This window comes from Nomascus leucogenys, chromosome 9 (assembly GCF_006542625.1).
Source record: "Nomascus leucogenys isolate Asia chromosome 9, Asia_NLE_v1, whole genome shotgun sequence".
Lineage (NCBI taxonomy): Eukaryota > Metazoa > Chordata > Mammalia > Primates > Hylobatidae > Nomascus > Nomascus leucogenys.
Window position 1 is genome coordinate 77,589,484 of NC_044389.1, and position 12,388 is coordinate 77,601,871.

The 12,388-nt window shown below is 35.9% G+C and overlaps 1 protein-coding gene across 4 annotated transcripts in view; it reads left to right on the forward strand.

Annotated features, from left to right (window-relative positions):
• BMPR1B (bone morphogenetic protein receptor type 1B) overlaps positions 1–12,388 on the forward strand; it is a 398,101-nt gene that overhangs the window by 313,908 nt on the left and 71,805 nt on the right. Inside the window, exon 2 of one of the 4 annotated variants that reach the window (XM_030819143.1) lies at positions 2,453–2,516. The exons of 2 other annotated variants lie outside the window; for them this stretch is intronic. The gene's annotated coding sequence lies outside the window, so the exon portion shown is untranslated. Of the gene's footprint in view, positions 1–2,076; positions 2,517–12,388 lie in introns of those variants that run through there. One more of the 4 variants, XM_030819146.1, reaches the window with a different exon arrangement.

Sequence of the window (12,388 nt, forward strand, 5' to 3'; positions counted from 1 at the left end):
AATTTAAGTGTTCCAATTATTTGAGCCTTTCAATAAATATCTAATACAAAACCAAATGTTTACAGTTCCACTTAGTCTTTCTTCATGCCTCCGCCACTTTAAAGTCTTACTGTTTTCTCAGCTTTTAGGAACGGGAAACAGGACTTCTCTTAATGTCTAATGAATATTTATGAAGTCCTTTGAGAATTAAGGGCTCATTAGAATTCACTTTAAAAGAAAGATAAAAACACTTTTAAGACCAAAGCAGAATGTGGTGGCATAGAAACTCACATCTCTCTTTCCTTGTTGTGAATTGTCAAGAGAAACACTCTACAAATGAACTAAGTGTCTCTTAAAAGTGATTCTAGGTAGGAGTTTGAGTAATATAGACATATTTGATTATTATATGATGACTTTAATTTTGCATTGACTTTTGGCTTGGTAAGTTTTTTTTTTTCTTTCTGAAGATACTTGGAAATCCTGTTTTCATATGGCGTATCATGATGCTTAGATGGGGCTTTGGAGTCACTTTTTGTATTTAAATCTCAGTTTCAGCTCTTTCTTAGCTCTTTGACTTTGAGCAAGTTCTTAGTGCCTCAGTTTCTGTATTGCAATATGGAAAATATAATACTACTCTTTCCACAGCTTGTTGGAACAAGCAACTGAGTTAATACATGAAAAATACTTAGAATAGTGCCTGGAACGCTGGTTTTCTTTGCCTTGAGAAATCTTTCCTTTCAGTTCACACGCTTTGGCCCTACTAGAGCCACTTGGAAAGGCCTTTGTTTTCTCCTTACTTGGGGTGGAGGGGTGCACAGGGATAGTTAATGAATCCTCACTCCTGATGAGTGGCATTTGAGTTTTCTTCTTCATTTTCATTTTTTGTCATTGCTTTTTTTTCTGAAGACCCCAAGGCCCTATACTACCACTTCCAGCTACCTTGGACTGCTGCTGTTCTCTTGGTTCTAATATGATACAAATAATATAAGGATGCCTAAATATATATTCAATCACTTTCAAAAGCACAGTCTTTTATGAGTGAAAAATTGCTAAAGTAAACAAAGTACTTTGAAGCTAGAGTAGTTATGCTGTTTTTGCTGCTACTCTAGCTAAATCACTGTTATTTAGTAATGGAAATTGAAAAAAAACCTGGACCTGAGTTTGGTAATGGAAATTTAAAAATACCTGGACCTGGCCGGGCTTGGTGGCTCACGCCTGTAATCCTAGCACTTTGGGAGGCCGAGGCGGGCGGATCACGAGGTCAGGAGATCGAGACCATCCTGGCTAACACGGTGAAACCCCGTCTCTACTAAAAAATACAAAAAAAATTAGCCGGGAGAGGTGGCGGGCGCCTGTAGTCCCAGTACGTGGGAGGCTGAGGCAGGAGAATGGCGTGAACCCCAGGGGGCGGAGCCTGCAGTAAGCCGAGATCACACCACTGCACTCCAGCCTGGGTGAAAGAGCGAGACTCTGTCTCAAAAAAAAAAAAAAAAAAAAAAAAAAAAACAAAAACAAAAACACCTGGACCTAAAATCAGATAGAAAAGTTAGAAAAGTTACATGCCTGCTCATGATTATTTTAAATATGAAATAGAGGTATGTTTTGGGATGAGCAAAGAAGTAAAGCATCCATCTGCATATTTCTTTTTTTCATGAGGCTTAACATTTTCAGAAGTAGGCACTGACCTGGAAACCAAAAAAATGTGTAGTCTTGTTGGTAAGTGTATTCCTCTAAAGAACATCCCACTTACTCTTAAGTAATTTACCATCCTAACTTTACACACTGGTAGGTCATAAGATTAAATGTGTCTTTCTAAAGTGCTGATAGTTATTATTTACCTCAAACCTTATCTTTAAGACAAGCCTCATAAATTTAATAATAATTAGGCATAGTTTCCACTGGAATTTTTACTGTTTTCACCATCTGTTCTTCTCAGAGTCTATATAAAAGGTATTGGATCTGTTTCACAGTAACTTAGTAAATATTCACTTCTAATAATTATTTTCTATTGGAAAGTGACTGCTATACTTATGATTTTTAGGCAGTTAATAGTGAATCTATTGTTAGTCTGTTTTTTAGATGCATGATAGCGGTACTTTATTTTCACATGTTGTATGTAGATGATATATTAATAGTATTAGTATGATGCTAATGAAAGATAAGAATGTAATCCTGTATCATTTAATAGCCATTGTGTACTTGAGTGTTTATGCCCAGTTTTGATTGTTGTTTAATTTGCCTTTATAATTCTTACCCATATAGTCCTCAGTTTGGAGTAGAAAGACTTTAGAGAACACAGTCAATTATTTCCATGTTTCCAAGTAGGCACTCAGATACAGTGGTACTAGTTGGCCTGCTTTTTGGTTTATATTACTGTAAGGCTTCTGTCTCTCAGCTCAGTAGCTCCATAGCTTTCTTTCCCCTTCCATCCAGCCACTCTCACAAGCCTGATATCCATTCTTTTTTTTTCTAGTTGGGCTGAAGGATCAGACTTGTTAATTTGTCTAGTGCAAAGAGAGAAAGAAGAGAAGACCCAGGTATTGAACTATGAATATCCTGTAACTATAAAACAAGGCATATTTTTGTGTAAATAGTAAAATATATGGAAGGCATTCAAAAATAGTTTCTAAATTGTATGCAGAAATGGAAGTGTTCAGTGAATAGGCTTATCTCTTCCCAAGAGTCCTAACTTGACTTACAACCCTCATTTCACTGTATGTATAGCAAAATTTTAGGATGAACTGATGCTTTGATTGGAGGGATGAGCTTAATTTGTACTCTGCAGGAATCCATTCCAACTTTATTAGTATTATACTTGAGATTGGTCTTATGCTATAGTTAGCTTGTCTTTTTTAGTTCATTATAATAATGTATGTATTTGCTAATGTAAAACTACTATGAAAAGTTATAATCTAGTCTTTAAAAATATTTTATACTTAGAAATTTAAATGTCTTTCTTCAAAAATTTGCAAGACTAAAATTCAGAGTTGGATGCATATGTGAGCCAGTTAAAATCAAACAATGAAGTTCTTTGAAGATTGTAACTAATAGTAGTATATAAATTGCTCACACTTATATGAGGCAAACTGTTCTAGGTAGTAAAAGCATTTTACATATGTAAGTATTACTATCGTCTTCATTTTAGAGATGAGGAAATGAAAGTTCATAGAGGTTAAGTAAATCTTCTGAGGTCACACAGCTAATTATCCAAGTAATCAGCGGGGTGACTCATATGTAAATAAATTATGCTACTTGCAATAAGAGGGAGATAGTTGATAGGCCAGAACATATGTGTGCAACTAAGGTAGAGTAAAATACATAACACAGTAAAGTTCTGTGGAAACATCAAAAAAGAAACACAATCAGAATTATAAGCAAAAACATGGGAATACAAAAAACATGGTACATCTAATTAGAATAAGGTATGGATAGGGAGCAGACTATGGTAGAAGATGAAGCTGGAATGAAAGGTTGAATCAGTTCATGAAGAACATTGAATGCCTTCCTAAGAACCTTAGAACTGTTAGAGATTTTTATTTGCTTTACTTTATTTGCTTTACAAGCATATGCACGTGTGTTATCTTTAGAAGGCAGCAGTGCAAACACTAGATGATAGAAGTGGGAAGGAGATCAGAGAGTATTACAGTAACATTGGTTAGGGACAGGTATAACGGTAGGAGAAAGGAAAGACTCCAGCCAATAGCTTGTATTTTGTGGTAAGGGAACACGGAAGACATAGGAAAACCTATCCTTCCTACCGGGAAAAAGAGAAATCAAATGTACATACACCTGCTGATGGTGATGTAGTATTATTACTATTATGGAGTGATTTGGTAAAGCAGTAATGTGCAGTAGTGAGCATCTTAGCTCCACCTTAAGACCCTATATTATATAGGCCTCAGTCGTTTAGACAAATGGGAATACTTGTGTCTATTTTGCCAGGCTCCGTTAAGAGTTATATGAAAACATGTGAAAGCTGTTAGAACAGTTTTCACCTGATGTAGGCACTCAGTAGTTTTCCTTCATTCATTGATGGATTATTTCATGAATTATTATTTTCTTGTTTGAGGCATAGCAAGCACAAAGCACTTTGCTAATGGTTTGTTGACAAGCCACTTTCTACATAGAATTTTTAGATTGTCTTCATAAATTTTAAAGTGAATGTGATATTTCCTATATATGCTCTTCCTATTAAAAGATGGTAAATTAGAATTTAGTAAAGTTATTTAACTGACTTTTCGTGATTATATGTCATGGAAGAGCTGAGGCAAATTATTAAATGTATGCCAGTTTTAAAACCTAGTTAACACTCTGTGAAGATGTTATAGAATGTATGTGTGTCTGAATCTGTTTAACATACACATATATATTCATGTAAGTATCTTGCAAAATACAAGATGTAATGAAAATATAAAATACTGTTTAAAATATATAAATATAAAATATTGTTTAACAAATATATATTTGTTAAAAATATAAAATATTGTTTAAAATATCATCTAGCTTTGGGAATAGCTTATAAAGTGAATTGAATATGGCACACGCAGCATGCCATTTTAAAATACATCTATGTAGTACTTGGAAAGCCAAGCTGATATCGTACACTAAGCAGCTGTAAATATGAGTCAGTAACATGGGTATGCTTCATGTAGTGTGTACTATTCTCCAGGTTGGTTCTTTACGCAGTGATACAGATACTTATCAGTACCAGCAGGAACCATGACTATAGAATTTCCACATTATTGTCTTCTAAGTAGTGAAATGATGCAACAAAGTAGAAAGTGACTTCACGTAGCTAAAATTTTAAAATATGAATTAGTACCAGTAGGTATTACCAGTGATAAATACTTGGAGGTTATCTATCACACTCTAGGAAGTAGTCTTGTGTGTGCATATTTTTAACTGGTATATATTTTTAGATTGGTTCTAAATTCTAGTAGTGGCTTTATCTATATGCAGTTGCAGTGAAACTTACATTCTTTTTATTGACAAGTTTTAAGTCATGGATTTCTGATAAATGAATAGAACTAACATTTATTGGTCATTTACTGTATCTCAGGCACTGGGCTCTGTACTAAGTGCTTTATATCATACTTCATTTAATTTTAACAACAGCCATGTGAGAAGTAAACATTATTACCCCTGTTTTAAAGATGAAGAAGTTGAAGTCTAGGGAAACTAATGAATTTACTCAAAGCCATATAGCTAATTAGTCTAGCTCATGTGCTTTCTTCTGTAACGTGCTGTCAAGGTTACATTGGTACTAGGGACTGTGTTCAGAACCCTCTCACACCCATGTTCCCATGTTTCACTCCTTATTTATCTAAAACATAATTTAAATGAAATGGCTCTGTCAAAATCTGTATTTCTTTCTTTTTTTCCTTACTATTTTTGAGACAGAGTCTTGCTCTGCTACCCAGGCTGGAGTGCAGTGGTGCAATCACAGCTCACTGCAGCCTCAACCTCCTGGGCTCCAGTGATATTCCCATTTCAGCCTCCAGGGTAGCTGGGACCACAGGCGCACACCACCACACCTGGCTAATTTTTGTGTTTTTTTTGTAGAGACAGGGATTCACCATGTTGCCCAGGCTGGTCTAGAGCCCCTGAACTCAAGTAATCCACCTGCCTTGGCCTCCCAAAGTGCTGGGATTACAGGCCTGAGCCACTGCGCCTAACCAAAATCTCTATTTCTTGAGTTTGAAAATTGTATGTCAGAAGGAAGGGGAAATGTTAGAAAAACCCAGCTGCATTTTCCCCTTTCATTTTCAATTTTAGAAAGCAGAGATTTTACCAAATGGCATTCACAATAGAAAATACACACGACTGAGATAGGGCAGAATCATAAATGTATGTGAGGTAATGGTGTTTGTTCCTTTTGTCTTAATAGATGATCCATGAGGCCTTCACAATAGGGAAGTTGTTCTACGTACCTCAAGAAAACTTTATCACGTGCCTGCCAAGTGCCTGACATTATTCTAGATGCCGAGGATGTAGCAGTTAGCCAAAGGGTTATAACTCTTGCTCTCATGCAGTTTATATTCTAATTTGGATATTCTAAATATTTCATGTAGAATGTGAAATAATACCACATTTAAGATATCACATAAGAAAGATACTTTCAGAGCTTCTCTATTTAATAATTTCATGTAGGAAAAGAAGGTCTCCTTAGTGTATCTCATCTTTCAGACCTTTATATGTAATAACATGATTTTTCCTAGTTTAGAATTAACTTTTCTCCAGCATGTAAGAAAAACTGACTTGTGTTTGGAAATCAAGACCTAAGTTCAAATCAAGACATAAACAAACATAAAGTTAGGGAAAAGTTTGTCTCTCTGTAAATATAATCAGTTCTTCAGTGCTCAGGTGTGAAATGAAAAAAAAAAAAAACTATGCAGAAGAAACAAAATTCTGCCTATGATAACTTACAACCCAAAACAAAAGCTATCAAATAGGCAAACAAAAAGCAAAAATCAACCAAGACTGATTTGTTCCACATTTGAGAAACTTTTTCTTTTTTAAATTACTTTTCTGAGAATGTAAACTTTCTGTATACGCTTGTTTACTCTCATATTAATGATTCATTTCTTCTTTTCCCAATTATTTGCCAGTACTTCATAACTGGGTGAATCTGAGAGGTGCTAGGTTAAAAAATTAAGACTCAGGAGCTTAATTGTGCCGTTTACAAATAAAAGCATTTAAAGTACAAATGAAAAGCTCTGTTTAGATCTCAAGAGGTTCAAAAATAACGTTTTCTTAATTCTTTTCTTTTTTAAACAAATCATCTCTTATACTCACTCCGTTCTCCTCCATCACGGCAAAAATGCCTTAGCTTATCTTAAAATATTTTATGTATGTATTTATGTATGTATGTATGTATGTATGAATGATAAAGTCTTGCTCTGTCACCCAGGATGGAGTGCAGTGGTACGATCTCGGCTCACTGCAGCCTCCACCTCCTGGGTTCAAGTGATTCACCTCCCTCAACCTCCTGAGTAGCTGGGATTACAGGTGCCCACAACCACGCTTGGCTAATTTTTGTATTTTTAGTAGAGATGGGGTTTCACCATGTTGGCCAGGCTGGTCTCAAACTCCTGACCTTAAGTGATCCACCCACCTTGGCCTCCTAAAGTGCTGGGATTATAGGCGTGAGCCACCACACCTGGCCTAAAACATTTACAAATTTTATTTCTCTATTGCTAATGACTGGTTATTGGTCATCTATTGTGTCAGTTTTCAAAGTATGATTTGCCAACATAATAATATTAACATGTTTTATTGACATTTGCACTGATAATAAACACCAATGGATAGAGCTTTAGCACAAATCGAAGCAGGAACCAAACTATACATGTATTCTTCACTCCAGTATGCTCACAGTGAAAACAACCAACCAAACCAACCAGCCAAAGAAACAAAAGGAAGCTTCATTTAAGAATATCCTTAATGAAGCAATAAAATGATTAATTTTATTAAATCTCAACCTCTCTGTAAATGTCTTTTTAATATTCCATGTGACAAAATGTAAAGTATATATAATAAAATTTTTCAGCAACTGAGAATCAATGGTTGCTGATATGGTTTGGCTATGTCTCCACCCAAATCTCATCTTGAAATGCACTTCCCATAATCCCCACATATGTCATGAGAGGGACCCAGTAGGAGGTGATTGAATAATGGGGGTGGTGATGCTCATGCTGTTCTTGTGATAGTGAGTGAGTTCTCATGAGATCTGATGATTTTATAAGGGCCTTTTCTGTCTTTTGCTCGGCACTTCTCCTTGCTGCTGCCTTGTGAAGAAAGATGTGTTTGCTTCCCTTTCCACCTTGATCGTAAGTTTTCTGAGGCCTCCTCAGCCATGCTTAATTGTGAGTCAGTTAAACCTCTTTCCTTTATAAATTACCCAGTCTCCAGTATGTCTTTATTAGCAGCATGAGAACGGACTACTACAGGTGTCTTGAGACTTCATGAAACAAAATTTTTACTAGAAAGAATGACTGACAGAAAAACTATGGTTATTCAGACTTGGGTATTTGCGGTTACATTCTCAAAAATGAATCAGTTGAGCCTGCCAGTTCAAGGAAAACAGTTGACAGTATTTATTGCCAATGATAAAACTCAAACTTTCAAGCAAAAGTTAGGATTTTGTGAAGCTTGTATCCACATAACTGATCTGCATAACTGAGTGGACCAAACATTTTTTTTTCCAGATGGCCAGTGCCTGTTGTTTCATATTCATGCATAGGTAAAAGATCAGTTTAAAATACAAGATGGACAGTAGGTTTTAATTTATCAGAATATGCAAATTTCATTGATAGGGTTTTAGAGCCTATATTGTAACTTTTAAGAAACTCTGTGGTGTCCAATTTTAGTGTATATTAAAGAATAACCACTCATATGAAAAGGCTATTAAAATAGCCTCCTAACTACGTATCTGTGTGAGACCAATTATTCTTAATATGTCAATCACAACAACCTGCTGTAACAGATTGAGTGCAGAAGCAAACATCCAGTTTCTTCTATTAAATTAGACATTAAAGAGATTTGCAAAAATGTAGAACAATGCCACTGTTTTCTTGAAAATATGTTAAAATATAATGGGTTTATTATTTTTTAAAAATGAATTATACATTTTTTAACTGTTCAGTTTTTTTTAACATAGTAAATATTGAAAACTGTATCCAGACACACAGAAAATTTGGTATCCTCAGTCATTTTTAACAATGTAAAAGGGTCCCAAGAACAAAACATTTGAGAACTGCTGTCTAGAGGAATCACTGCTTTTAAAAGTCGCAGAGCACAGAGCTTTACTTCCACCTTGTCTGCTGCTCAGTAGTTTGTGCTCAGGCAAATAACCTCTTTCAGCTCTAGTCCCCTCATCATTTGTAAAATGAGAGTAGTAACCCTTACATGGCAGAGTATTTTGAGGACTACATTAAATAAGATTTATAAACTTGTAATAGGGGATAAACGATTACATCTCATTTAATCTCCCAAACTCTGTGAAGTGTAAGTATTGTTGCTGTGAAGTGTTCGAGACCAGTGGAAATTAAGAACTTGCTTAAGGTCCCAAACTAGTAAATGGCAGATCTGGAATCCTTGTTTTATTAACGTAATATTCAGTACCCTTTTTTCATGCTACAGATTTGAAAAAAGAGTACATCTAAGCAAAGTAGAAGTTACATAGAATCATAATATGTTTGGGCCAGGTGTGGTGGCTCACGCCTGTAATCCCAGCACTTTGGGAGGCTGAGGCGGGTGGATCACGAGGTCAGGAGATCGAGACCATCCTGGCTAACATGTGAAACCCCTCTCTACTAAAAATACAAAAAATTAGCTGAGTGTGGTGGCGGGCGCCTGTAGTCCCAGCTACTCAGGAGGCTGAGGCAGGAGAATGGCGTGAACCCGGGAGGCGGAGCTTGCAGTGAGCCGAGATCGCGCCACTGCACTCCAGCCTGGGCGACAGAGCAAGACTCCATCTCAAAAAAAAAAAAAAAAAAAAAAAAAGAATCATAATATGTTTGAAGTACAAGAGAGGTTAGAGAATTTATCTTCCTACAACCTCGTTTTATTGATAAGGTAACTCAGGGCATGCAGGTACAACAGTGTGACCCCTAACTTGCTTTGAGGCTGGAAGTATTTTTTAACATAATCATCTCATTCCTATTAAGCATTCTTTTTTATTTTTTGCTTGACCACACCAAAAGAGTTCAAGCCTCTTTGGCAAGAACTGTCCTTATCTGTTCCATAAAGATGCCAATGATAACAAAAACAGATTATAAAGACACATAAAGATTATGGTAAATATCATAATCATGGTAAATAACTATAATCTTCTATGGCTACAGGCTGAGTTTTGTTGTAGAAGCAAAAAAAATTTACAGTGTTTTTCAAACCTTAGACGCTCAAGAGTTAGAAGTTTAGCTGAAGTGCTTTAAAAAGGAAGTGTGTGTGTTAGAAGGGGAAAGGGAGAGAGTTACTACTGTAATAAAAAAGCGAAAGGAACTGGAAATATTTGGAACAGGAAAGTGCTTATGATATTCAGGGTCAGATAACTCATCTCCTCAGAGCAGCCTAATAAGATTTCAGGATAATACACTATTTTTTGGTGGTTCTTAGTATTATACTATGCATGCAGATGCTTCACCTTCAACCCAAAGATACCTTACGGAGGATGGAATTAAGGGTTTGGTTCACCACTCTATAACCACTCCATAATGCTTATCTCTTTTTTTGTGTGTTTCTTCATAATTTCTTCCCATTTTACTATTACTAAGTAGAATTAAAAACATAATCGCTTGAGTTAATGGTGCAGTATTAAACTATATTTTTATGTAATTAAATATATTTTGTGGATAATAAACTCAAATGCAGGTTATTTTCAGATTACTCTGTGATTAGTTTAATTTTGGAAATTCACAACTATTCACTTTTGGCTGGATGTCCTGACATTTTCCCCTTTCTCTAATGTAATAAAGTCTTGTTTCAGTCCTTTCAAATCCCTTTCTCAGTAAAGTCACTAATGTAAACTCATAAATAATTTTATATGTATGTAATATTCCCTAAATATGTAAAAGTAGATGTCAGCCTTAAAATCTACCTGAAATTAGGTTAAATCAGTGACATTCATACATATATTCATATCTAATTTATATATATATATCTTTATATACAGATATATAGATTTATATATAAAATAAAAAATATTTGATATATTTTATATATATTCAGTACTCTATGTATATGATCTATACATATCTTTATAAATTTATATTTACACGTGTGTGTATATGTATACCTATGTGTAGGTGTATGTATATGTATATGTGTATATATACATTTTTTCATGTAAATGATTGTTTGTGGCCAGGGCGGGTTCAGATTTATTTTTATCCCTCTATAATCTTAGGCAATGGGAGGTTAGATGCCCTTTTCCCAAATTTTGTTTTAGGTAAGAGTAGAGTTGGAAGCAGTTAGAGGTGTAACATGTTATAGTGTTTTGGAATATTGTGAAGTTACCAGAGTAGCCACTACTTTGTGCGCATGATTCCTTTCTTTAGAAACATCTATTACCCTCTTTGTTACCCATCCAGGGAGTGTGGTCATGGGAAAAGCAATCCCCATGCGGCATTACTACATTACAGTGTTGACTCAGGGACACTTCCCTTGCACTAAATTCCTAATCTAGGCAGGTATGTTTGTCTAAGTCTTTTCCATAATCTAATTCATTCACTCAGTATTACCTTAACAAATGTATCGTGAGAACCTATGTTTACAACCTGAGTCTTATTTGGTGAATCATTACTGTGCCGGTTTTCTAACCAAGACATTCTGGAGATTTCTGAGTTAGTAGCATAGCTAGAGCTAGAAATCATGATTCCTACACCTGCTTGGAGTCTAGTTATCCTGTTACATGTGCGACTTGGCCTATTGAAAGAGCTAGTGCCCGGTTACATGTTTTGTATGTAAGTTTTTACATTTTGACATGAAGGCCTAAGCACAGGCATCTCATGTTTTCCTCTCAGAGTTCTCGTCCCCTTTCTTCCCCATACACTCATTTTCTCTTTGTTGTAAAACCCTTCTTTAGCCAGGCTGGTCAAGGTTGGGAAAATGACTCTTTGATCATAACCCAAGAAGGAATGTATCAAAGCAAACTATCCTCTGTGAGAAGGACTGTGGCCATGGCTGTACATCTGGGTGTGTGAGAAGAGATGGGATCCAGCAGACCAATGGCAGGTCGCTCCCCTGAGACAGCAAGCAAGGATGAAAGACAGTTCGCAAACAGGAGTTGCTTGTGAAGTTGAGAGAGGCAAACAGGAACATTTCACACCTGCTGTTTCCTGTCCTCTCAGTGTGTGCAGGAGGGAAGAAAGGAGACATCTGGGTCTCAAAGAATATCAGAGTTTTTGAGAAACCACTGGAAAACAAGAAATCAAGAAGGAGGCAGAAAAGGATCTCGGATCAAAAAGACATTCTGCACATACACTCAAGTAGAGAGACACTTGGACCGCTCCCGGCCCCGCAACTTGCTTTCCCCATGCATTGTGGAATGTTAGTAATGAAGGTCTCTGGGTTTGCTGCTTGTGAGGAGGAAAGTAATGCTGGGAAACTTGATATGTGTAAATAGAAAATATATAAGCAAAGTTATCAGCCAGTCTTGATGTTGCAGCAGAAGTTGAGAGTGCTGTGGTATATCCTGTTTTGTGCATTAGCTTTTTCTGGGGCATGAGCATTCAGGTATTTTATGAAGAACTTAGAAAAAGGGAAAAATATTTTGAAGTTTTATATTTTTAATCATTAGCTGGAAGGTTTGTCCAGTAGTAAGTTACTTGTGAGGTTTATAAAATATTAGGAACATTTGGCAAGAAAGGTTTTGTGGGAATAATTTGTTACCTGTTGACCCTCACCATGG